This window comes from Enhydra lutris, unplaced genomic scaffold, assembly GCF_002288905.1.
Source record: "Enhydra lutris kenyoni isolate GAN:26980312 unplaced genomic scaffold, ASM228890v2 scaffoldscaffold17, whole genome shotgun sequence".
Lineage (NCBI taxonomy): Eukaryota > Metazoa > Chordata > Mammalia > Carnivora > Mustelidae > Enhydra > Enhydra lutris.
In genome coordinates this window covers 46,364,178-46,388,063 of record NW_019154101.1, presented here as the reverse complement: position 1 = coordinate 46,388,063, position 23,886 = coordinate 46,364,178, and the positions used below count along the sequence as shown (strand labels likewise).

The 23,886-nt window shown below is 41.3% G+C and overlaps 1 pseudogene; it reads right to left on the bottom strand.

The window, feature by feature from the left end:
• Positions 1–331: 331 nt before the first annotated feature.
• On the bottom strand, positions 332–16,728 carry LOC111147493 (annotated as a pseudogene).
• Between the last annotated feature and the right edge of the window lie 7,158 nt (positions 16,729–23,886).

The window sequence follows — 23,886 nt, the reverse complement described above, 5'->3', positions numbered from 1 at the left end:
CCAGAACAGAAGAAGGGCACCATGTGGGCAGGTTCAGTGCTTGTGAAGACCACTGAGATGCAGATCCTGTGATCGCTGTTCGTGGGGATCCCATGATCGCTGGTTGTGGGGAAAGTACAGAGGCGGGTTGAGTTGCTGCTGCCGGGGTCTTGGATGTGCATGGGTGCCATTGACAGAATAGTAGGGCTCACACTGGGAGTGGGGATTAAAGGTTGGGCCCCACACAGCCTCTGCATGGCCCTCCAGGCGGGACATGGGTCAGCACACTCAGGTTATAACCATTTTAGGGGTCTGGGTTGAGGTCTGGAATCTTCCAGATGAGGGCATCTGCTCACCACACTCCAAAAGTTGACCAAAATTCTCTGGAGTTTGACCACCTGGCTTTGTAGCTCATAGTGGGTCCCTCTCCAGGACATCTTTGAGGGTCTGGAGAGGACTCCCCATCTTTTCCCAAGCCCAGAAAATAGAAACCAATGATGGCATCCTCAGAGTCATTCTTCCTCTTCCACCTGGTCCACCATTGCAGGCACCAGCTTTGGCGGGCAGCTTCCTGCATTGTTTCTTGGGCAGCACACCATTGGGCTGGTCGTCTTCATGGCTCTCCCCATCCTCACAGTTCCCCAGGAAGGGGATCTGCTCCAGCACCCAGCCCCCACCCAAGCGCTCTTTGCCATCTTTGCCTGCCACATTTTTCTTGGTCTGTTCACTTGTTTCACCAGCAGCAACTGACTGCTGCCGATCCCCCCAGGGACCGAGGTGGTCCCGCAGACCTCTTCTCTGGGCTCTCTGGCCCCGCTGAGCTCCAACGAATGGCCCAGTAGGGACTGCACGCGCCAGGACTGCGAGTCCACCATGGAGTCTCTGTAGCCCACCTCTTCCAGGTACTGTCGGAGAACCTGCTGCCCCTCCTTCCGCACCAGTGGGCTATTCTCTGGGGTGACTGACTGCACAGGGCCGTCGGACACTTGTTCTGACAGTTCTGGTTTATTCTCCCTGTGGTTAATGTCGATACTGAACTTCAATTCATCGTATTTGGCCCTTTCCTGCTTCTGCGCGAATTCTAACATCTCGACCACCGCGCCAGGTCTGTCTTGACAATGCCTTGCCTTTTGCTTTCTCCATGTAGGGAAGTCACCTAAGCCTGCAACTGGGCTCACTCGGCCCCCTCGGCTTCCAAGCGCGCACATGCGTGTTGGAAAAGTGCAGGATCCTGCACAGGCTCGGGGCCTCTGACTCCATGATGGACCTAGGCTGCCTCAACCGCCTCCTCCCTCACCACCAGGTAGTGCTCTAGGGCAGGGCCAGAGGCCAGGGCTGCCCTGTCAGACTGTCCCAGGCCAGAGCCAAGTGAGTGGCAGGATCTGGCGGCCTCAACCGTGGGGACCTCTCCCTGCTGTGTCCTGGAGGCCTCGGGACCCCCTGCGAGCCCCTGTCTGCATTCACTAACTCTTAAGGAGTGGCTGTGTGGACCCGGTGTGGGCCCTGGACCTTGCAAATATCCCTCAATGAACAATAACTCTCAGAAGTGAGCATTACTGTTATCCATATTTGGCAGATGAGGAAACAGTGACACTATTGATCCCTACAGAAATGGTGAAGAGTCTTCTCTACCTTGTTATCTTGTCTCCATCCCATTTCATGGAGCAGGGTTTGACTCCTTCCCCAGGTTTCTCTTAGCTTTCAGAGGAGTGAGCCAACTGTTCTCTGGATCTACTGACCCTTGAGGGGCAGTGGGATCTGGAAGGGAAAAGGGATCTTTGGTTTTGTGACATGGAGAGGGGAGGACTAGTGGTATATTCCAATCCAGCTTAGGGCCCCTTGTCTCCTAAACTATGTGAACTGAAACATGTCGTACTGAGATATAATTGATTCCTGCCCCACTCTCTAAATCTCCATCTGGCCCATGAGAGTGATTCATATTCCTCATATTTAAATATTTTTGCCCTTATTGTGTGCCAACTAATGCTCCTGACTTCAATTTACCAAGTGCATTCACACCCTCCCTTCTCTCTGAGGGTGTGAATTCTGTATTCTCTCATTGAATAGCACTGAAAGGGTCATGCCCAAATCATGGCCCTCTTCTCCTTTGTGTTCCCTCATGGTTATCAAAGAGTCTTGAATACAACTATATTTCATCCACTTTACTCTATCACAGAAATTCTTTATCTAGTGGTCAAATCATCAACATTTTTCTTCTGTGGCCAGTGTGGAAAACATCACTAATGTCCTTAGTAATGTATATCCCAACACAGATAAGAAGAAAGCTGGCTAAGGTAGTATTCAGTGAAGAGAGCTTCTAACTTGGTCTTCCCACCCAGGTTACCAGAATCTTAAGGACAATTATAAATCACTTTAAAATACATATTTTGTTGTTAATCAGGCATTTGGCAAAGCCAAAAGATCAGGAGACAACTGCCATAGAAAAAATAGTTTGTTATATTCACAGTTCCTCACAGGAGGGAGCATACTGTGCCATAGGGGGCCACATAAGGAGGAACCAGGTTTGGTCAAAAGGCGAAGGGATCAAGGGGAAAATGTGGGCACTAGCCTTTATTATGGTTTCCATGGGAAGGAACTGGAGATGCAGGGTAAGTAGGTTAGGGTTTGAGAAGTTTTAAATAGTATCAGCAGGGTCTGGGGCATAGTGGGTGTCCCTGGTATTGGCCACCTGATCCTGGGGTGATTAGGGCAGACAGACAGTGACCCAGAGTGTGAGAGTCCACTAAAGGATATGGTTGAGGGGTATAGACACTAGATTGGCTGGTTTGCTTATGAAGGGTATGCTTACAGGTGAGTTGTTTGCTGTCTCTAGGAATTAGCTAATCCTGAGAGGGGTACTTGCTCTGGGGAAAGCAAGGTTCCCAAGATGTCAAACAGTCAGAAAATAGAAGACATGGTTAATATGCCAACTGAGTGAGGTCCGTCTGATCCAGACATTAATGGTCTTAGAGCATTAGAGAAGGTCATTAATCCAATACTTAAAAAAAATCACAAAAGAATTGAGAATAACTTAATGAAGACCATATGGAATAAGGACTATAAGCAAATTACTCTAAATTAGCTTGGGCATCGTTCTTTACTACAAACTATGAACACTATCTGCTATGACATTTATAATAACTTCCAATGTTATCTCACTAGGAATCCCTAGAACACTTAGCAATGTGGCTAAGAGAAGCTTTTGGTTTTGGTCTTCTCTACCGCTGTCCTGTTGCCTCCTCCTCTGCTGGGCCTCTCTTTGATGATTCCCATCCATCTGTTGGAATGGTCATTTCTTATAAGTATTTTCAAATAGCTTCATTCTTTTGATCTGTAACAATTGCAAACTTGAATTTTTAAGAAGGCAAGTGTTCTCCAATTGTATTACTACACCCTTGTCAATCTGTTGCTAATTTTTAAAAAAATGTCAAGATTCTCTCATGCAAGTCCCATTGAAAATTACCTACCTGAGAATCATGCTCATCCACAGAGGGATAAGGGTTCTACTGCTTTGTGTTCAAGAGGTTTTTATCAAATACTTGGTCATGAAATAAATAACATTTTCTTTGATTAGCCTTCACGTTTTCCTTTTCATCTTTGGGATTCATCCATTTGGAGTCCACCTTGTATGATCTCAGGGATCTCAGTCAGGGAAAGGGGAACTAAGATTTGTCAGTTGCTTATTGTATAACAAGATATTAACTCGGTGTTTTATGTGTAATCTATTCTTTAATCTGGAAAGTACTTATCTTGTATCTTGAGCCCTACCACTTGCTACATGACTCAAACAACTAGGGAAGGCTAAACATAACTGGACTCCTGAATATGTTGGCCTTCTTAGATACTATCTTACTGTGAGCCATAATTTTGCAGTGGATTCCAACACTAGCTCAGTCTTTGGGGTTGTGGACTCAAGGTTCTTCAAGATCTACATATATTTGAATATTATAATCTCGGGCAGAATGTCCCAAGTGGCGTGGTAACAATGATTCCAGCTTTGTTATAATGCACAGGTTAATTATATCCTTGTGACAATGCCAAAGTATGGCTTCATTACCCAAGGGATTGTGTTTATCTATAGTGATTAAATTAAGCATCCATCGACTTTTCTGAGAAATACTCTAGCACTATTCTGAAGTCTTCCTAATCCACCTAGATTAATCCTTTTGTGTACAAACCATCAATATTTCCATAGGATAGTTTTCATATGATCATTCCCATGTTAACATACTAAAACAGTATTTAAGATGAAATATTTAGCCTAAATGGAGAGGTATTAAAAACAAAGACCAGCTGTTATATCTATGTACTTGGTAAAAAAAAAACAGCTGGAATCAAGAGCATTTGGACACATGGTTGAAGATGTGCTTTTTGTGAGGAATGTGCCCTTGAGGGAAATGAACCTTTGCATTTGTATACTACTGAAGTGGAAAATAGGGGAGAACCTTGAAAGCCAGGGAATATCTTCAATTACATGAGATGAGTGAAGAATGAATGCTTTGAACGTTACTGATTTCAAGACAGCCAAAATAAAACAGCATTTTAATTAAATCCTGCACACTGGCAGTGAAAGCCCAGTCCCAACTTTGTGCTAAATTTTAGGAACTGAATATGAAGAGAACTTTTAGGGTATCTAAGTGGCCTGCACATATTGGATCTGGGCTATCCAAGATGGTAGCACTAGCCATTCATTCAATAAAATACATTTTAAAATTTAGTTCCTGGTCTCACTAGGCACATTGCAAATACTCAGTAGTCACATGTGACTAGTGGTTACTCTATTGAATAGTGCAGATATCAAACATTTCCATCATTACAGAAAGTTTCTTTAGACAGCACTGTAGTAAACATTCAATAAATACATCGTGTATGAATGAATGAATGGATGGATGCCTAAAATTTAAAAGGGGAGAAAAGATATTGCTCTTGTAAAAAGTTGAACCAGTCCTCTTAAAAGAAGACATAATAGGGGCGCCTGGGTGGCTCTGTGGGTTAAAGCCTCTGCCTTTGGCTTGGGTCATGATCTCAGGGTCCTGGGATTGAGCCCCACATCGCACTCTCTGTTCAGCGGGGAACCTACTTCCTCCTCTCTCTCTGCCTGCCTCTCTGCCTACTTGTGATCTCTTTGTCAAATAAATAAATCCTTAAAAAAAAAAAAGAAGACATAATATTTTGGGGGAGGGAAGGGGGATGGGTAAAGGGATAGAATGACCTTTTAAGAAGTATAATGTCCTATTTCATTGACTGTCCTAGATTTTTGTGAAAAACTTCTCTGAAACTTTTAGTAAAGTCTGTTTTGTTCATGATGACCTGTGTGGGTGAGGAGTTTTTTGAGGAGCTCATTAAAGGGGCTTTATTTCATATGGGGGGTCAGCTTGGTGTAGAACAGAGGCCAGACATAGGGAAGAGGGAACAAGAAGTGGAGGAGGTCATATGTCACCAAGAAGATAGGAACCTTAGGGACAGATTTGAAATTCCATAGACCAGAGAACCAGGCTCAAGCCAACTTTACCTCTAATTAAAGTACCCTGGCTACACTTTAATATACTGCATCAGGAGTTATCAGGCCAAATCTGGCCCCCTATCTATATTTGTAAAGCCTACCAGCTAGGAATGGTTTTTATACTTTTCAACGATTGTGAAAAAAAAAAAATCAAAAGAATAATATGAACACAGGACAATTGTATGTAATTCACATTTCAGTGTTCATAAAAAGTTTTGTTGGAACACAGCCACCTCGTTTGTTTACGATTGCCTATTGCTGATTTTGTGTGACAATGGTAGAGTTGAGTGTTTGAGGCAGATACCAAATGGCCTGCAAAGCTTAAACTATTTGTGCCCTGTCTCTTTATAGGAGAAATTCCCAACTCCTATACTATCTCATCAGTTTAGGGAGAGAAGGGTTTTACATACCAGATATCACAAAACATTCAGGCCAGGAATGGGTTGCACTAAAACAAGGCTTCCTCATGGGGAACCATTAAAAGAGGAGGTTTTAGAAGATGAGGGATGATGAGAGGAGTAGAGAATTACTTAAAAGGAAGGAAACCTCTACATCAAATGCAAATGTCTACATTTTTATTGCTGATGATAGCAGGAAAAATGGGACAGATGAAAAGTAAACTGTGTGACCTAAGACAAAAAATCATCCAGCCTTTCTGAGGATCTTCAGGCAAGTGTCCATCTGTGATTCAGAGTAGACCAGCACCAGATGGTTCAACAAAGGCCTATTTAGTGCCTCCTAAAGGAGGGCCCTGTGCTAAAGTCAATGTGAAGGAAGGATGAGAAGCCTAAAGTTGGGCCCTTATTCTCCAAAAGAAACCACACATGATCTCCTTGAGGAGATAAGGAACCATATTGGATTATTGGTGATAAATGTGGCAAATGAGAAAATCTGGAAATAAGTTATAGAACTAGGGGTGGGATAGAATCAGCAGGAGTAGTCAAGAAAGATATCCTAAAGAAAGAAGGAAGGAGTTGGGTTGCAGCTTGAAGGCTGACTGGGGGGAGAGGAGGGAAGAAAGGTATTCCAGATGGGGAAATGGACAAGCAATGGCTTGGCATTAGGTGGAGAGAGCTCTCCTCTTTTGATCACTCTAAAAGAGGAGAGGTCAGCTAGGCTGAAGCAGGTGGATATGATGGGGAGAAGCTGGAAATAAAGAAAAATAGGACAGAGACAGGAGTTTGGGGAAGTTTTTGAAAGCTGGAATAAACGGTTTCCCAGATTGATAAGGAGAAACGCAGTGTGTTTGTGTAAAGAGAAAGGTTAAGAAATTGGTATTCATCAAAGCAATAGCACAGGGAAAAGTTACGTGAGCACGAAGAAATCAGACAAGTCTGTTGATATTCTAGTAAGAGAGAGATGAACAGTAAGAAATAGTGCACACCTTAGACCTTACAAGATAGGAAAGAAATTGTGTTAACAGACACATCTTCTAGAGCTTTCAAGGATATTTTATAACATGAGTCCAAGAATAAAGGTGGGAATTGTGCAGCCAGCTCTATGAATTTAGGCACATCATGGAAGAGCCAACTGCTGGCAACACAGTCAATGGCTTTATTTACACAAGGATCTGGTGAACATCTTCGAAAAGATAATGAGTAGAAGCATTGGCCCAGACAACTGGCTCCTTAAAAAGTATCCTGCATGACTGAGGAATCACAGATGTCCCTTACTCTTCTGAACAAAGGATTAGAATTAAAAAGGCAGTGATTCAAGAGGGGAGAGGTTCATAGAACATTTGCTAACACTACCAAGCCTGAATAGGGGGGAGTGAGACATTCTGAGTGGAGCCCTGAGTAATATTATTGGCTCCTGACACAGCCTTTCCAGAGCTTCTCTCCAGATTCCTGGGAAGAAGGTGGTGAAGAGAGTGTAATGATCCTCAGTGAATAATATATACATATAGATAGATAGATAGATATAGATATAGATATGTAGATATATATCTATATATATCTATATACAGATGTAGATATACAGATACAGATATAGATATGTGGATGTATATCTTTATATAGATGTATATATGTATATACAGATGTATATCTATATATCTATATCTATATCTATCCATCTATCTACGGTCTCAGAGACACTGCTGAAAAAACATAGCACAGTCACCATCTTTTTTCCCCCACCTTCTCTCTTGACCAGTTCAGTGTGAACGAACGGCCATACCACTGACCTCTGCAGCTAACAGATGACCACATCCCCCTTAGTAATGCTGACCAGCAGTGATCAGAGCCATGATTCTTGGAGAATACCATCCTAAGAGATGATCAGTACACATAGGAAAGGCCATGACCCCTTGCCTGTGAAGATGATAAAAGGAACCAAAAGACTTCCATTGCAGAGACTGAACTAAAATGGCTAATAGTAGATGCTACTGTTTTTATACTGCCCTTAAGAACCAAGCTTTTTACCATGTAGGCTGGTGACCATCCCTAAAAATCCTGACTCCTCCAATAAGACAAAATTATTTTTTATAAACTGAAGAGTAATCATTTTGTTAGTTTTACCAGAAGATGTAGCATCGTGTATGATTTTTACTAGGAGTCACTGCTTCCCCATGCGGATGCTCTAAAGAAGAGTTTCACTGCCACATCAGTGAGCCCTGATTTGAGCAGATCAGATGGGCTTGGAATGAATAGCTGCAAGGTCAGGTACACCCCACACGGAGGTTCTTGTCAACACTGACCATAAACATACTTGGGGTTTGTGTGAGAACAAACTGACTGGAAAAAAATAAATAAGTAAAAATTATCCCATGATTAAGATGGCTTCTTGTAGGTATGAAATTGAAAATACCCACTGTGTGTGACCTGGCACACTTGAGGAAAGGGGCTTATTAAAAAACAGAATGTTAACAAAAAGTTTGAATCATTTCTTGGTAAACAGAATTAATTGTTTCTTTGTATAAGTAAATTTTGTGTGGATGGTATAGAGTTTTATGTTTATGAAGTTGTCCAAAACATCAAAACCTTTTGGTGATGATGCCACAACTACATCAGTGACTAGAATGAATGGGAATTGTTGGCACTGAAATTGAAATATGTTTCTAGACTAATTTCTATAGAATAGAGTGGTTATACTACAAGTAAGCTAAATTCTATAAGGAATAGAGGATTTAATGATCTAATTTCCCATGATTTATTTCTACCAACGGAGAGGGAAGATAGATGGTTAAACTTAAAAATAAAATGTTACTATGCAACTGGTTTATTGTCAGAGCTCTTCCATTTTCCAACAAAAAAATAACTTTCGGATTAAATTCTTCTCATTACATTTTGATGTCATTCTTAGGCAATTAGAATTAGATTATAAAAACTCTAGGATGGGGCGCCTGGGTGGCTTAGTGGGTTAAAGCCTCTGTCTTTGGCTCAGGTCATGATCTCAGGGTCCTGGGATCGAGCCCCACATCGGGCTCTCTGCTCAGCGGGGAGCCTGCTTCCTCCTCTCTCTCTCTCTGCCTGCCTCTCTGCGTACTTGTGATCTCTGTCTGTCAAATAAACAAATAAAATCTTAAAAAAAAAAAAAAACTCTAGGAATCCCTTCCAAAAGTAAATAAGAAACAAAACTTCAAAAGAAACCACAAATTACTAGCTCAGAAAAAATTATCTGTGCATCTTTCAGATGAAAATAAAACACATTTGAATGTCTAGTTTATTTAATAGGTTATTTTAAAATCATGAAGTTCAGGGCAAGTTCCCACAGTGAATACTAATAAGTGGTGAGTAGTTATTCTGGTGCTTACTCCAACTCCATAAATTCAACAATGGTGCGATGTCAAAATAAAGGAATATTTTCCTTGTCTGCTGGGAGCACCACTTCCTGAGCCTTAATTAGAGGGTGATGCATAAAACATTTTTTGCTAACCTAACATATTTGGAGTCAAGATACTGTCCAGGGAATATACTTTCAAATGAAAAGAACTTATTTTGGGTAATAATTATTTTTGATAATTAAATGCCTCTTAACTCTCTGCTTATAATTGAATTGCTCTGAGACAAATGTTTATTTTCAAGCCAGTAACCAGGAAAATGAAGGTATAGACAGCAAAGTTCACTCTTTATGGGATAAATATATGCATGTAGATGGAATTTTAGCTTAGTTTATTTAACACTCCCTTTGGCTAGGAAAAAGCAAAAAGCAAAAAGGAGCACCATTTTCTTTTCAAGTAACAAATGTGTTGAACACATGGCACAAGTGCCAAACACACGTATGCCAGCACAGGCCAGGGCAGCGGCTGGCCAGCCAGTGTGACGACCTTCCACACAGCCTGGGAGCCTCCCTGGCTACAGCTCTAGGAAGGCTGTGTCTTTGGCCCAGAAAGCACCAACTTTGAATGTCAGTGTCACATTTATACACCATAATGTAAAACTTTGTTCTTTGGGAGGACAGGTTATTCTTACTTAGCTGAACTTTGGAGATTTTCTTCTACTGTTCAGGAGTTGAGTCAAACATTATAGAGCCTAGAGCTCATTGAAAATTAGGTATGAGGGGCGCCTGGGTGGCTCAGTGGGTTAAAGCCTCTGCCTTCGGCTCAGGTCATGATCTCAGGGTCCTGGGATCCAGCCCCACATCAGGCTCTCTGCTCAGCGGGGAGCCTGCTTTCCCCCTGCCCCCATCTCTGCCTGCCTCTCTGCCTACTTGTGATCTCTCTGTCAAATAAATAAATAAAATCTTTAAAAAAAAAAATTAGGTATGAAAGTAAACACTGGTTAAAGTAAGAAAGACTACCACATAAAATACACGTTTTTAAAAATGGATTAATACCAACATTCCCAAATCCAAAAACAAGCATATATCTGATAATTAAATGTCTAACATATCTATAATGCCTTTTCCTACATTTTTGGTGGTATGTTCTTTGATTACTTCTTTATATGAAAAGTATTTTTTATTAATTCAACTTTCTGTAGAAAACTTAGAAATAATTCACTCTTCTAGCAGAGATGATTGATCTTTAAAAAAATTGTAATTTAGAAGTTTTTTTCTAACTACACAACTCATTGCTAATGGCCTATATATTTTTAGAAAATTTCTAATAGTGCTTGCTCCAGCAGCACATATACTAAAATTAGAAAATTTCTAGCAAATTGAAGAACTTTAAAGTTAAGTGGAAGACATGAGTTGTAGGATTTTAGGGCATTTCAGATTTTTCTCTGGAGTGAGTGACTAATCTTAATGATTATTTGAACTGATACCAGTCTATTATTTGGGTCCTTTTCTTTGGAGCCACCGGACTATGGCAGAACAGCCTGTATCAAAATTGCCAAGACTATATCCGATATGTTAGGACACATAAAATGTGTAATTCATGTACAGATGTCTTCACTAATCCACTACAGATTTGTATTTTCAAACACAGGAATTCCATTACATTTGATTTTGCATAATTCCCATCAAAAAGTGAAAAAAAAAAGTGTGTAGTGCTTTCATAATTATATGTCCTATTTATAGCCTACATTCCTGACCAGAAAGAACTCTCTTGGCATGGTATCAGTGAGCCCTGAATCCTCTGTAATGTTCCACACCTATGATAGGAAAAATTTTCCACAGACCAGCTGATGGCTTGGTACATCACAAACCTTTTTCCTCTGTGCCCATATGCTTCAGTGGCAAATGTAGTAGGACGTGTTTATAGCATGATTCCACCTCTGGCCCTGTCGTTGTACTGCAGTGCTGTGAGTCAGCGCAGTGGGAAGTGGGAGTATTCTTGGAGCTCATCCCACACCGAGCCAGCTAGCAGGAATATCCCTGCACAAAGAAGCGACTGCCAACCACACAAATATTTCTCAAACTAAGTGCTTCATCAGTCCCGCCTCCGCTGAGCCATATTTTAGCCCCTCGCCAATCTGATATACTTGACACTAGAGAAAGGATGGCAGAGAGTATGTTAGAAGAGAAAAAGACAGCAGTCGTGGCCAGCCTTATGGTTATTTTTATACAAATATATGATGATATGGGAGCACATTGCTAGGCCTCTACCCGTAGCCTTGAAAGAAAGTTGTGCCATGAAAGGCCCTGAAGCTAAACATTTGTGACAAAATTAGCCTCAGCGATTATTGGGCGATCCAACCAGAGGCTTCGTGGTTCTCCAGAAAGATACTTACCATTAATCAGTCTCTCTTCAAGCCTGAAGCAGTGAAGTTGAGACTAGATCTGGGGAGCTTTCCCCTCAGGTGTTCTACGCTAAAATCTGCGTGTGCTTCTATTCAGAGTTAGTGTGGGGGCAATTCTGAAAGGGTGAACATTGGCTTAGTAACTTAACATTGAGAACACCAATGCAGGGGAGGGCAGGGAAGGTGGTAGAACTACTGTTGGAAAAGGCATGTTCTTGACCACAGTAGAAAAATTTGTAACGCGCGATGTGTTTTCTGACTAGTTATTTCAGTGTCTCTAGGCTTTCACAGGATGGAGAAGTAAACCTGCATGTTGTTTAAGCCCCTGTAATCAGTAGTTGTAGCCCAAACTATTCTTGACAGAGACAAGGTAGCATCAGATTACCGAGAGAACGTTCCTGAGTTATTTCTTCCTCCATTCTGCTGTCTTCCAATGCAGGACAATTGTTTAATAATTTAATAATAAACAATTTATTATTTCCCATAATTCTGTGGGATGGATCCACTTGGCTGGGAGGTTCCGTCCACATGGCATCATGTGGCTTACATGGGTAGCTGCATGACCCAGGTACTCAGCTGGGGCTGGGGAACACCGAAGAACACCCAAGACGTCCTCACTCCCATGTCCCACACCTCAGCCAGGTGCTGATGAGGTCTCCCCATGTGGTCTGCCATTATTCAGTAATGTAGCCTAAGTTTCTTTACACAGTAGCTAGCGCCCACCACAGCAAAGCAGAAATTGCCAGGCCTTGTCATAGAGCCCAGGTCTGGAGTTAGAGCAGCCTCACCCCCTCACCCTCCATCATGCTGTGCAGGATGAAGCCAGTCACTAGGCCAGCCCAGATTTAAAGGCAAGAGAAACAGACTCTCTCTCTTGATGGGGTAAGTGGTCTGCTGCAGGTAGAAGGATGGAAAATGTGTTGGCAGCCATTTTTGTAGGTGGTCTATATGCAAAGAGATGGATGTTCCTAAAAGGACAAAAAAAAAAAAAAAAAAGGTAAGATGGAGTAGAACCCAGATGCTCGCTCTTCTGGCACATAAAACGCATTGTCTCAGTCAGATCTTGGCCTTTCTTTCTAGTCAGTCACTATTTAATCACTTGACCCTGTAGAAAGTTGATACTGCTGGGAAAAGGGATGATGCACGTTTTCCTAGACTGGGCCACCTAGAATGGCACAATCTGTGGTGACCATGTTCTAAGATTTAGCTTTCGGAGTACAAGTCCCTACACTAGTTTTTCAGTGTATGCCAAACTGAACTGATTCACTGAAGCAAACACATTACACACAGATATGCACACACACATGACAATCGGATTGTCAGTTTATTAATTTGAAACTGGAAAAATAGCTAAGTAATCCAGAATATTGTTTTCTGATCTGTATATCTTTTTGTAGAATTTGGACAATCTACTTGGAAAGCCAAATTATTTCTGGATGTCGCTTATGGAAAATTAGAATCAGAATGGAGGAATTAGATTATCTTAATGTGCTGTCCTCTTCTATGAGGCTTAAAGGAAGTGCCTGCCAAGTGGGCAGTCAGTTAGACTACTGGTACCCTGGCTAAATCAAATCCGTAGTCTGTTTGTGTACAACCTTTAAGCTAAGAATGACAGTGTTATAAAGAAGAACAAAGAAATATACAACAGAGACCATATGTGATTAGGAAAGCTTAAGATATTTACTATCTGGACTTTTGCAGAAGAAAGCATACTGAGCCCTGAGCCAGACAGCAAGTTACTTGACGAAAGGTATTCTCTGTTTCTCCTAGAACAGTGTTTACAAACTGCATGTTACACCCAATAGAGGGCTGTGAAACTAAGTTACTGGGTAGAAATCAGTATGTTAGGGGCCCAGTTGTGTCCTCTAATATGCATTTGTTAAAGTCCTAATCCCCAGTATGTCAGAATGTGATTGTATTTGGAGACAGGACTTTCAAAGAGATAATTAAGTTAATATGAGGCTATGATGGTGGGTCCCAATTCAATATGGTTGGTGTCCTATAAGAAGAGGAAATTTGGATACAGACACATACAGAGGAAAGACCATGGGAAGACACAGGGAGAAGACAGCTGTCTATAAGCCAGGGGCAAAGGTGTCAGAAGAAACCAGCCTTGCTGACACCTTGATTTGAGGCTTTCGGCCTCAGAACTGTGACAAAACACATTTCTGTTGTTCAAGCCACTCTGTTATCCTTTGTTATGGCGGCCTTGGCAAACTAACACACAGGAATTTTAGAAATGTAATAGGCTGAATGAAAAATGTCAGGGAGCCCTGTATATTAAAAGAATAAATATTGTTTAATATGGTTTTATTATTATAAGTATATGGTATGTATGTGTTGGGGAATTGATATCTGTGATGTATTTCTCAACATGGCTCATGGTCAAAAAGTTTGAGAGCTACTGACTTACAATATAGTAGGCGCTCAATGTGTTTGCTAAATAATGACTTGCATCATTGTGTCAGGGCCCCATCTGGGCTCAATGACATTTCTGCTCTTAACTGTCTTTCCCTGTAAGGACCTCTCTCTTCCTCTTTACATTACTTCTGGTATCATGTTGTGATCACTTAGGGTATGATCTTCTTTTATACTGTCATGTCCCTAACTCTACCTTAAATCCAATCCTGCTATTCACAGGGTCTTAACTGCTTCTTGATTTGTGTGGCTTCTGATCATTTTCAGAACATCTCCAAACAGCTAACTTCCTTCATTTTGGGGGGATGTAGCAGATATCTGTCATTTTTATATGACCAGCAAGGATACTGACAAATGGCAATAGCCTTCCAGCTTTTCTTTTGGGGAACCTCTCCATACTCCATGTGGTTCTGAAAAGCTGTTCTGTACGGTGGGTATGTGACCCAAACTGGTCAAGGTCTTCCCTGATATTTGACATATGGTTCTTAGTTTTAAGGACTATGGGAACCCAGAGCTGTTTTTCCTTCAGCATGGTGTACACACTGTGGAATGAGGCCCGACCCAGACTCGAGCAGAGAGTTGGAGAGAAAGAACTCTGGCAACATGGCTGGAGGCCCATGACTCAGCCGTGCCTAACGGCTTAACTTCAGCCCTCAAATCAGTATTCTGTTGTCCCTGCTTGAATTTAACAAGACGGGTGGGTTCTATTTGCTTCACATCCATGTTATCGTTGGGTTAGAGTTGGCTAAAAGTGCTGCTTATGTGGGCTGATAATAAACACCAGGCTACCCAATGAGAAGTACTGGTGTGTTGATAAAGGTGGGTTTAAGGAAAGATGATAGAATCTGGGTTAGGTACTGGGTGAAATCAATTATGTACACTATGCAAGCGGAAAGGAGATGTGTTAACTAGGAAAGATGACTGTAAACAAAGAGTGTTAAATGAATGAAGATCATGTACTAGAGTTCTGCCTGTTTGGCCAACAACTGAACTAAACCAATTAGCCGGCAGTTTTAAACCTTTCAGATTTATGATGTTTTGTTTACAGGAGTAAATCATTGTATGTAATGATTGAGTAAAAAGAGAGACTCCTACAAAGATAGTAATTACTCTGTCATTTTTAGTTTTACTTTTTTAAAAAAACCATAAAAATTAGGGAAACAAAGGTATAGCTTCAAAATCAGGTTTTAGTGAGTTAGACTAGACCAGAAGGCAAAATCTGTGTATCTCTATTTAGTCACCCAGGTGTCTGTGAGGCTCTGCCTTTGACCTCTATAGAAGCCTTGCTATGGGTTTTGCTTCCTGAGTCGAACAGATCCCCAAAGTGTACATTTTTTGAAGACACTAAATTAATTGCCATGATAAAAACATCCCTGTAGCTCATGGACTGTGAAACATTAAGAAAGTACAATAACTTGAAGCCCACCCAGTTTTTAATGCACTAAAGAATTACACCGAGACTGAAAATACAGCGAGATTAATAGGGGGCCTAGTGGATGGAGAGTTTCCAACACACTGTGTAGCGCATACAGCCAGCTGAGAAGTTACTAGTGCTGCAAGACAATAGACAGGCTTCACTTCATACACTGAACGAGACAGCACAAAACTGAAGACACTCTCAACAGCTACAGTTTAGAATCGCCCCTGTCTTGATCACTTATTTCCAACTTCCTTCTCTTGTTTTCCTTCTGTAAAAATCTCCATAGAGCCTCTAATACCTCTGATCTCCATTTTATCACTTTTATTTCTTTTTTTTCTGGGCTTCCTGTGCTTCAGTTGGCTTTTATAAGATTTTGGCTGAAGGATTCTCCTTCAGTGGCTTGCTTGCTGCCGTAAGAGTCCTTAAAATCACACCTGCTATTATATGTCCACTTGCCCCAACTTAGATTTTTTTCCTTAGTAAGTTTCTTTATGCATTCACTGGTCCTATTCCATTTCTACTGACTGTCTCTCAATTTCAGCAATTCTTTCTCACATTTTTTGGGCATATAAATACTAAGGAGCTCACCCCAAAGTTCCAGAATGTCATATCCAAAGGATGTGTTTTAGTGCTTGTTTGACCTTTCTTTGAGACTCTTCTCTCTCTCAGCCTTCCACACAGTATTTTCACTGTTTTGTTTTGTTTTTTTTCCTACTTCTCAGGGTGGTCATTCATTTTCCCTTCCTGAACTAACTCAGCCCAGCCACTGTGCCGTCCAATGGAGAATTCCACCATCTGGGTGTTTCACCTGCGTCTCAAACTCTGTCTGAAAGCAGCCTCACTATTTCCCCTATCTTAGTTAATTGTATCCATCAATGAAACCAGAAAATACGGGATCACCCTTCACTCCTCCCTCTCCTTAACAGCTAATGAGGCATCTCCATGGCCATGACTCTAGTTCCAACCCTGTCAACCCTGAATTCACTTTCTAATTGATCTTCACCTTTATTCTTCCACAGATTACCCTTCCCCACAGCCCATCTTCTCTCACTGCCAACTCTGTGGTTTTCTACAAATGCAAACATGATTCTTGGGCACGCTTGCTTGAAATCTTCCAATACGTTCCACCATCTCCCACAGTGCTTCTGAACCTCAGCCTGACTCTGAACCAGTAGTCGCTTGCTAAAACGTGATTTTGACTGGGGCTGGGGTGTGGCAGTCTCCATGTGCTGCTGCTGCTGCTCCTTGGACCACATTTTGAGTAGCAAGGGTTCTAGATTCATGTCCGAATCCTATAGCCCCTTATAGTCTGCTCCCTGCTTACTGTGATAGCTGCAGTTCTTGACATTGTTGAGAAAACACCTGTGATGCCTCAGTCATTCCAACCCTTCATTCCACCTTGATCCACTGATCTTCACGGTTTTCTAGCCACATTTCTCATTTCATTTGTAGGCCAATTTCAGGAAGTACCAGCTGGGGATTAGTCTATATTCAAAAGAGAAAAATCAAGTAAAATTTCCATAATAACAGAGGAATACATGTTTTACAAGCTCTTTAGTGTGAAATGGTTCAATAATATCACATTTGTTTCACATTTCTTAACAATTCACCTTTGGGTCTTTACCATGGCAATCTTTTTTTCTTAATGAAAATCTCACTAAAATTTTCATGAGGCCAGCAGAGAGGGAACAGAACTATATTAAGAGTCTTATGAAAAATATATTATGCATCTTTCTCTAGATATTGTCTTTTAATATTTTCATTGGATTATCAATTGCTTATCTTCATTCCAGCTTTATGACTCCTTTTCCTTTTATCATTAGAAGTGGCTAATAAAAGGGTAGATTAAAATACATTTGGCTGTTTAATCAGGGTTGAACATAATTTCCTACACCACAGACACTGGAAAGTAATGTTTATGTGAGAGAAGATCGACCTCCCCTTTCTCTGAGCCCAGAACAGATCTCATCATAGGAAGAACAGTCTCTCCTAACGAAGCTGAGCCATTAGGTTTGCCCCCATCTCCTGCCACTTCCAGCAGCACAAGCCAACATCTTATTAATCATGGAAGCTGCTGCGCTATTTTACACCTTTCTGTACTTTTGCATATGCTGTTTGCTTTGCTTAAAACTCCCTTCCTCACCCCCGTAGCTAACTCTCCTTGATGTTTCAGATCTAGGTCGAATGGCACCTGGGATTAGGACGCCCAAACGGATTGCCTCAGCAGAGCTAGCTTCTTACTGAGTTCCCTACGTAAACACGCTGGTCCTGCTGGAAGATCTGGTTTTTTGCACAACCCCCATCCCCACCCTGTTAGAGGCAGGGACCTTCCAGCTCCTGTGCCTGGCTGGCACAGTGTTCACCTGTAAGATGCTTGTGGTAGGCAGAATAATGCTGTCCCCCTCCTGAAGATGGCCACGTCTTAATCCCCTAAACCTGTGGATGTGTTACTTTACATTGGCCAAAGGGAATTTGCGATCTTGAAATGGAGAGTTTATCCTGGATTATCATGAGTGAGCCCAATGTCATCACGTGGATCCTATTGAGATGGAAGAAGAGCCAGAATCAAAGGAGATGTCAAGTGAAAAGAGAGGCCAAGGGATGCAGTCCTGAGCTAAGGCAGGCAGGTAGCTTCCAGAAGCTGGAAAAGGCAAGGAAATGGTTTTCTCCTAGAACCAGCAGAAAAGAACGCATCCCTGCCAACAACTTGGTTTTAGCTTATAAGAACCCATTTTGACATCACGAACCACAAGGTACATTGTTTCAAGACGCTAAATTTGGGTAATCTGCAGCAACAGCAGCAGTAGGAAACTAATATGGTGCTCAATTAATGTTCTTTTACAGAACGCCTGAATTAAAAAAATGCCTCAGGGTCATCTTCTCTGTCCTCCTGTTCTATCTGCTCTTTCTCCCTGAGCTGTGAGGGAAGCTGCAGGCAATGGCTCTAGGAGATCTGCTTGGTCCAGCTAGGTCAGGGCTGTGCAGGGAGGTGGGGGGCTTCCCACTACATCACTCCACCAAAACACAAAGTCACACTTCATTAAATATTTTCTATCACCTCTTGGTGCAAGATCCTGCGGTTGGTGCTGTGGGAAAACTTATTTGGTCTATAGTTAACTTTTGAATTCCCTAGAACTCTTTGAGATTATTTGAGAATAAGCACTGCATTACAGTAAATTCAAACCTGGCGATCAGCCCCTGCGCCCTGCCCCCAGCCTCCCCCTCCCCCCAACCCCCTTGTTCCCTGCCTGCCCCAGAGGTGCTGGAATGCCCACCTCCTTTGAGAACACGTGTTTCCTGACCCACTTAGGTAATTTTCTGAAATAGTGCAGTTTTCCTTTCCCCAGACCTTCATTTCCAGTTTAACATACATAAATGTGTACTGAAAAAGACTTTTTAAAAGGTAAATTTCCTTTTCACCATTATCCTCACAGGGCTTTTTAAACACTATGGTGACAAGTGAAATGCCAACAGCTCTTTGACTGTGCTAAGCTGCCAGGCCTCTAGGTGTCGCCACCTGCCAAGTCCTGTTGAAGGGTGTCTAGCCCCATATATACAGGCAGAGCATGTAGTTTTTTTCAAATTATCCAGGAAAAAAAAAAGAAAAAAAATATGGTTTTCCTCTGTTACATATATGTTTATATATTCCATTCTAGCTCTAGTTTGCTGTGCAAAATTCAAACTAAGAGAATAAATGATAGATGTAGTGACTTTTTAATTTTATTCTTTTGTTTTATTTTCCACATCAGCACTGGAACATGGGGGATTTTGTTGGGCTCTCAGAATATTCATTAAAGAGGCACTCAGTTCCATAAATTCACAAAAAATTGTTTTTCTTGTATAATACCATTTTAATATTTTCCCTTCCTTTAGATCTGCATACAGTTTTGGAGGCTACAGAGTTGATTTGATTTTCAAACCAGGTGGAAAGCAGCAAACATTGAAGAGTGGATACATTTAGAAATGGAAATACTATATATATATATATATATATATATATATATTCCAATACAGAGTATTGGAAATACTCTGAAGTTCACTAGTCACTAATACTCGGTTCTTCCCCATTTTGAAATTTTACAACTTATAAATGTAAATATATGGGGCTCCTGGGTGGCTCAGTCAGTTGAACGTCTGCCTTCGGCTCGGGTCATGATCTCAAGGTCCTGGGATCCAGTCCCACATCAGGCTCCCAGCTCAGTGGGGAGTCTGCTTCTCCCTCTGCCACTCCCCCTGCTCTTTCTCTGTCTCTCAAAAATAAATAAAATCTTTAAAAATAAATAAATACATGGAAATACATGGTATTTCAAAATCTGGATGGGAGAATTCAGAAGGGCTCCTAAAGATGAAGACCCTGCCCTCCGGGGCTGCTCCTTTCTGATTTCATCCTTTTTCTCCACCTTGCCAAATCCAGAAGAGTTGTCTGCTTTAACTTCAAAATGTGTGACAGACTACAAAAATCAGTTCCATTGCTTCCCTTTCTCTCCTTACGCTAGAACGGCCTCCTCTATTCATGTGTCCTTGTTTGTGCTGTGGCTCTGCCCCCACCTTCTGCTATTCTGCTTTCATCCTCTCCCTGCAATTCTTGTCCCTGACCTTGTAATCACAGCAGCTTGATTCTGATGGCTGCTATAGGTCACATTTTGTAGGCTATGGCAAGATTTACATTGAATAACTGGGAAGAACTTTCTGTTGAAAGATACTTCTTGCCTCGTTTTTCTTTAAACTAAGATTTAGCAGACCTAGGTGTACACACACAAAACCACACACACACACACACACACACACACACACACACACACATAAAGAAAATGAGAACTTTCCAAATCTTGCATTTAATATTTATACAGTCATTTTCTGAAAGCTTTCAATATAACCAAAGCTACTGTTAGGCAAAGAACTTTGACTATAATGAAGGTTATTGTAAGACAAGAGAACATGCTGTTTTTATCATCCACCCACTTGCTCTCCCCAAGAAAAATACTGAACAGCAGTTAGCTCATTTTAAGGGCTATATCTAGTTACTGCTAAACTGGCAGACTTCTGTCGGGCTTCTAAAAGCGATTCGTATTGATTTCTGACTTTAGGGCTAAAATTAATAAGGAGCCCAGGAAGGCCAGGGGTTTTCCTTAAACAGAGAAAAAACCCAAAGGTTATGTTAGTGACTGAATTTGCTGTGTTAGTTAAGGGTTAAAAAAAAAAAGAGAGAGAGAGAGAGAGAGAGTACATATTAAAGACTATCAATCACATTGAAAAAATGGGCAGTTATATAATAAAAGTTAATATCAGATTTTGGTCTCTTTTTATTTTAAGCCAGCAGTGACCCTTCCATTTGCCTATTAGAGAAAGTAGAATGTTTTGTGAGCTAATCGTTCTGTAAAATAATACCTCCCTGGCCTGTGTGTTATTAGATGGCAAACTCTGGGTTTGTGGAGTAAGAGTAATTCATTCCTGGAACCAAGATTAATGTTACTACTGATTTATAGACACCTGTAAAATCCATATCATAGAGCCCAAGAATTAAAATGGTGCAGAGTGTCTCTAGTGAGGCTCCTCACCCACCACTGCAGAAATCCTTTTTACAGGTGGGCTTGGCGGCACCACCATCACATCAACAATGGGAGATCCTATGACGGAGGTAATACTAGAAGCTATTTTCTTTTTAAGTTTCTTTAAAATTTTTATTTATTTATTTGACAGAGATCACAAGTAGGCAGAGAGGCAGGCAGAGAGAGAGGAAGGGAAGTAGGCTCCCTGCAGAGCAGAGAGCCCGATGCGGGACTCGATCCAGGACCCTGGGGTCATGACCTGAGCCCAAGGCAGAGGCTTTAACCCACTGAGCCACCCAGGTGCCCCTAGAAGCTATTTTTATATTCCCAATCAAGTCCAGAACGGTGTTGGTATTCTGAATATCTATTTGTTACTCTTGATTTAGTAAACGTGTCTCAGTGTCACACAAAGCCTCAAGTACCGGTGAGAAAAATCAAAACAGAAAACGGGCGCAGCAAGCATTCCAGTAGCAAGGCTAGAGAGAGCCACAGGTAAGAAACAGACTGTTCTGGAGTGGTCCTTGGAAGCCAATTACTTTCTCAGCAAAATTAATTTCTCTTTCACTTCAGGTTCACTTAAAAGTTAATAAAAGGAAGAATATCTGGCAGGATCATCTATCTCTCCATCTACCCACTCGCTTAATCACTAGCCACCATGAACTGAGAGTCTGGGAATGCACATAATCATTGGATTTAATTGGATCTGGCACATTCTATTTCCTAATAACCTTCTTCCTTGTCTTCCATTAGAGGTAAAATCTTTTAGGGTGAGTGGATAGGTCAGACTTTACAGAGAAGTTTTTCAATTTTCTGTTTGCCATAGGAGTAAATTAAAAACAAGAAGATTTAAGAGCCAATAGCTATGTCCTTCATGGAAGTACTGGGTTCTTGGTATTTATTGTTGAGGAATTAGAGATTCTAGTGCAAGGCTAAGACCAATGTTTTAAAAATAGGTTGGTGTGTATCCTCTGATAACTGATTACATGAAGAGTCCTTTCTAGAAGCTTTAAACATATACTTCAGCATCATGCTTTTTCATTTAAATAATACTTCGTTTTCAACGTGAAACTGAGAACCACAAAGTAAGGTAGAAGTCATGAAGCCATGTCACATCCTAAGATTTGCATCTTTCTGTAATGTTTGTGTTTGTGACATGAAGCTCACCAGCTTAGGTGACGACTGAGTTTCCAACTTCATACAATGAAGTTTTGGATACTTGACAGCAAGGCATCAGTGTTGCTTGTAATACAAATTTTCACTTAAACTGCCTAAACTTCACAAAACACTGAAAATCCTTTTGCTCTTAATAAACATGCCTAATTCCCTAAGAGAAATCACTAAGGAAATTCATTTATGATACATGCCAGCTATTGGTTTATCATGTCTTAGCTCCAAATTAACCCTCAAACATTCTGTAATCGTGGACAGAATCCCTTTAAGCATGTCTCCCTCACATGAGTCTGATGTTAAGCTTCCTCAGCTGGAGGCTCTCCTGTGTGAGAGCACAGTGGGTCAGTCGTGTGGGTCTGATGGTGCTGCCCTCTCTTGTGGTGGTGGTGGGGGGTGTGTCACAGAGCATAGGGTCCCACAGAGACCTGGAGCTCTGGCCCAGCGATAACCTCCCTCAGCCCCCTTGACATGGACACACGCTTCTAGTCTCCTGTCTGTCCTGCATTTTGACTCCCTCTGCAAGCCTACATGCCTGGCCAGAACTCCCGGGCCCCTGACCGCACTTGAGGTTGCTTGCTGTTGCACGTGACTGGAGACCAGCCAGCTAACCTCGGTGCCATCATCCAATTAGCTGCAACCTTGACACCCATCCCCCACCAGGAGCTCTGAAGCTCCACTTCCCTCCCAAGTTTGTCCCTCCTTGGGTATTCTCCCTTACCCCTGCAGTAAAACATAGTGTTCTTACATCTGATAGTCACTCCTTTCTCAGTGCTTGGGAATTCTTTATATTTAATTTCCTGTGCAAATAACCATGTGGTGTTTACCTCTTGCTTGGTTACAGACTGATAAAAACACACTTCACTTAGCAACTGGTAATTGTCAGCAGAAAGAACCCAAGGAATAGGCGTTACTAGTGATACAGTAAGAAAAAAACCAGACTTCTCAGTTCATGGCCATACTTTTAATTATCAATTAGACTGTTGAACACATACTAATAATCCATGTATTTTATTTGACTGTAGGGTCAGCTTTTATGTAAGAAATTTATCGTATGCAAGTTAAAAAAGGACGTACTAGTAATTCGTCTCTCTTAATATAAAGCTGACCCAAACAAATGGTATAAAATAAAAAAACACACCAGAAGTTAGCTTCTGAGATACTAAGCAGTGAACATTTATGCTCACAGGTAAATTACAAAGAGTACTACACTTTCACCAACATCATACAAACATAATATCAACACTGGGTGTCAACAAACTCACATAATGGTCTTAATACAGAAGAGATAATGGTTCTGGTTTTTGTAACAACAAATTTGGGTTTAACTGGTGACCGGTGGTTATACCCTCACTAAAATGGGAAAATGCTATTCTCTTTCTCAGATGTTTACCAGGTTAAAAAAATATATATATAAGCTGAGATACAAAGAAAAAAACGTATGACTTACTAGCACAGAGTTCTTGGGCTTTGGCTGGACAGCTTATTTGGTGACTCTTAGTTCTACCACAAATTATGAGAAGGATGCTCTTCCAATCAGCAAAAAATTAGAATGTATATTTTAACTCTATTGAAAATACTATTCAATAAAGAGCTATTTGCAATGAAAATGCAATAATGTTTTCAGTAATGGTGAAAACACTGGAGAAAACAGATCTTAACCATCATCTAAACTCTGTTCTCTCCTGAAATTACCCATTTTCAGGAAGATGGCCATCTCTTGAG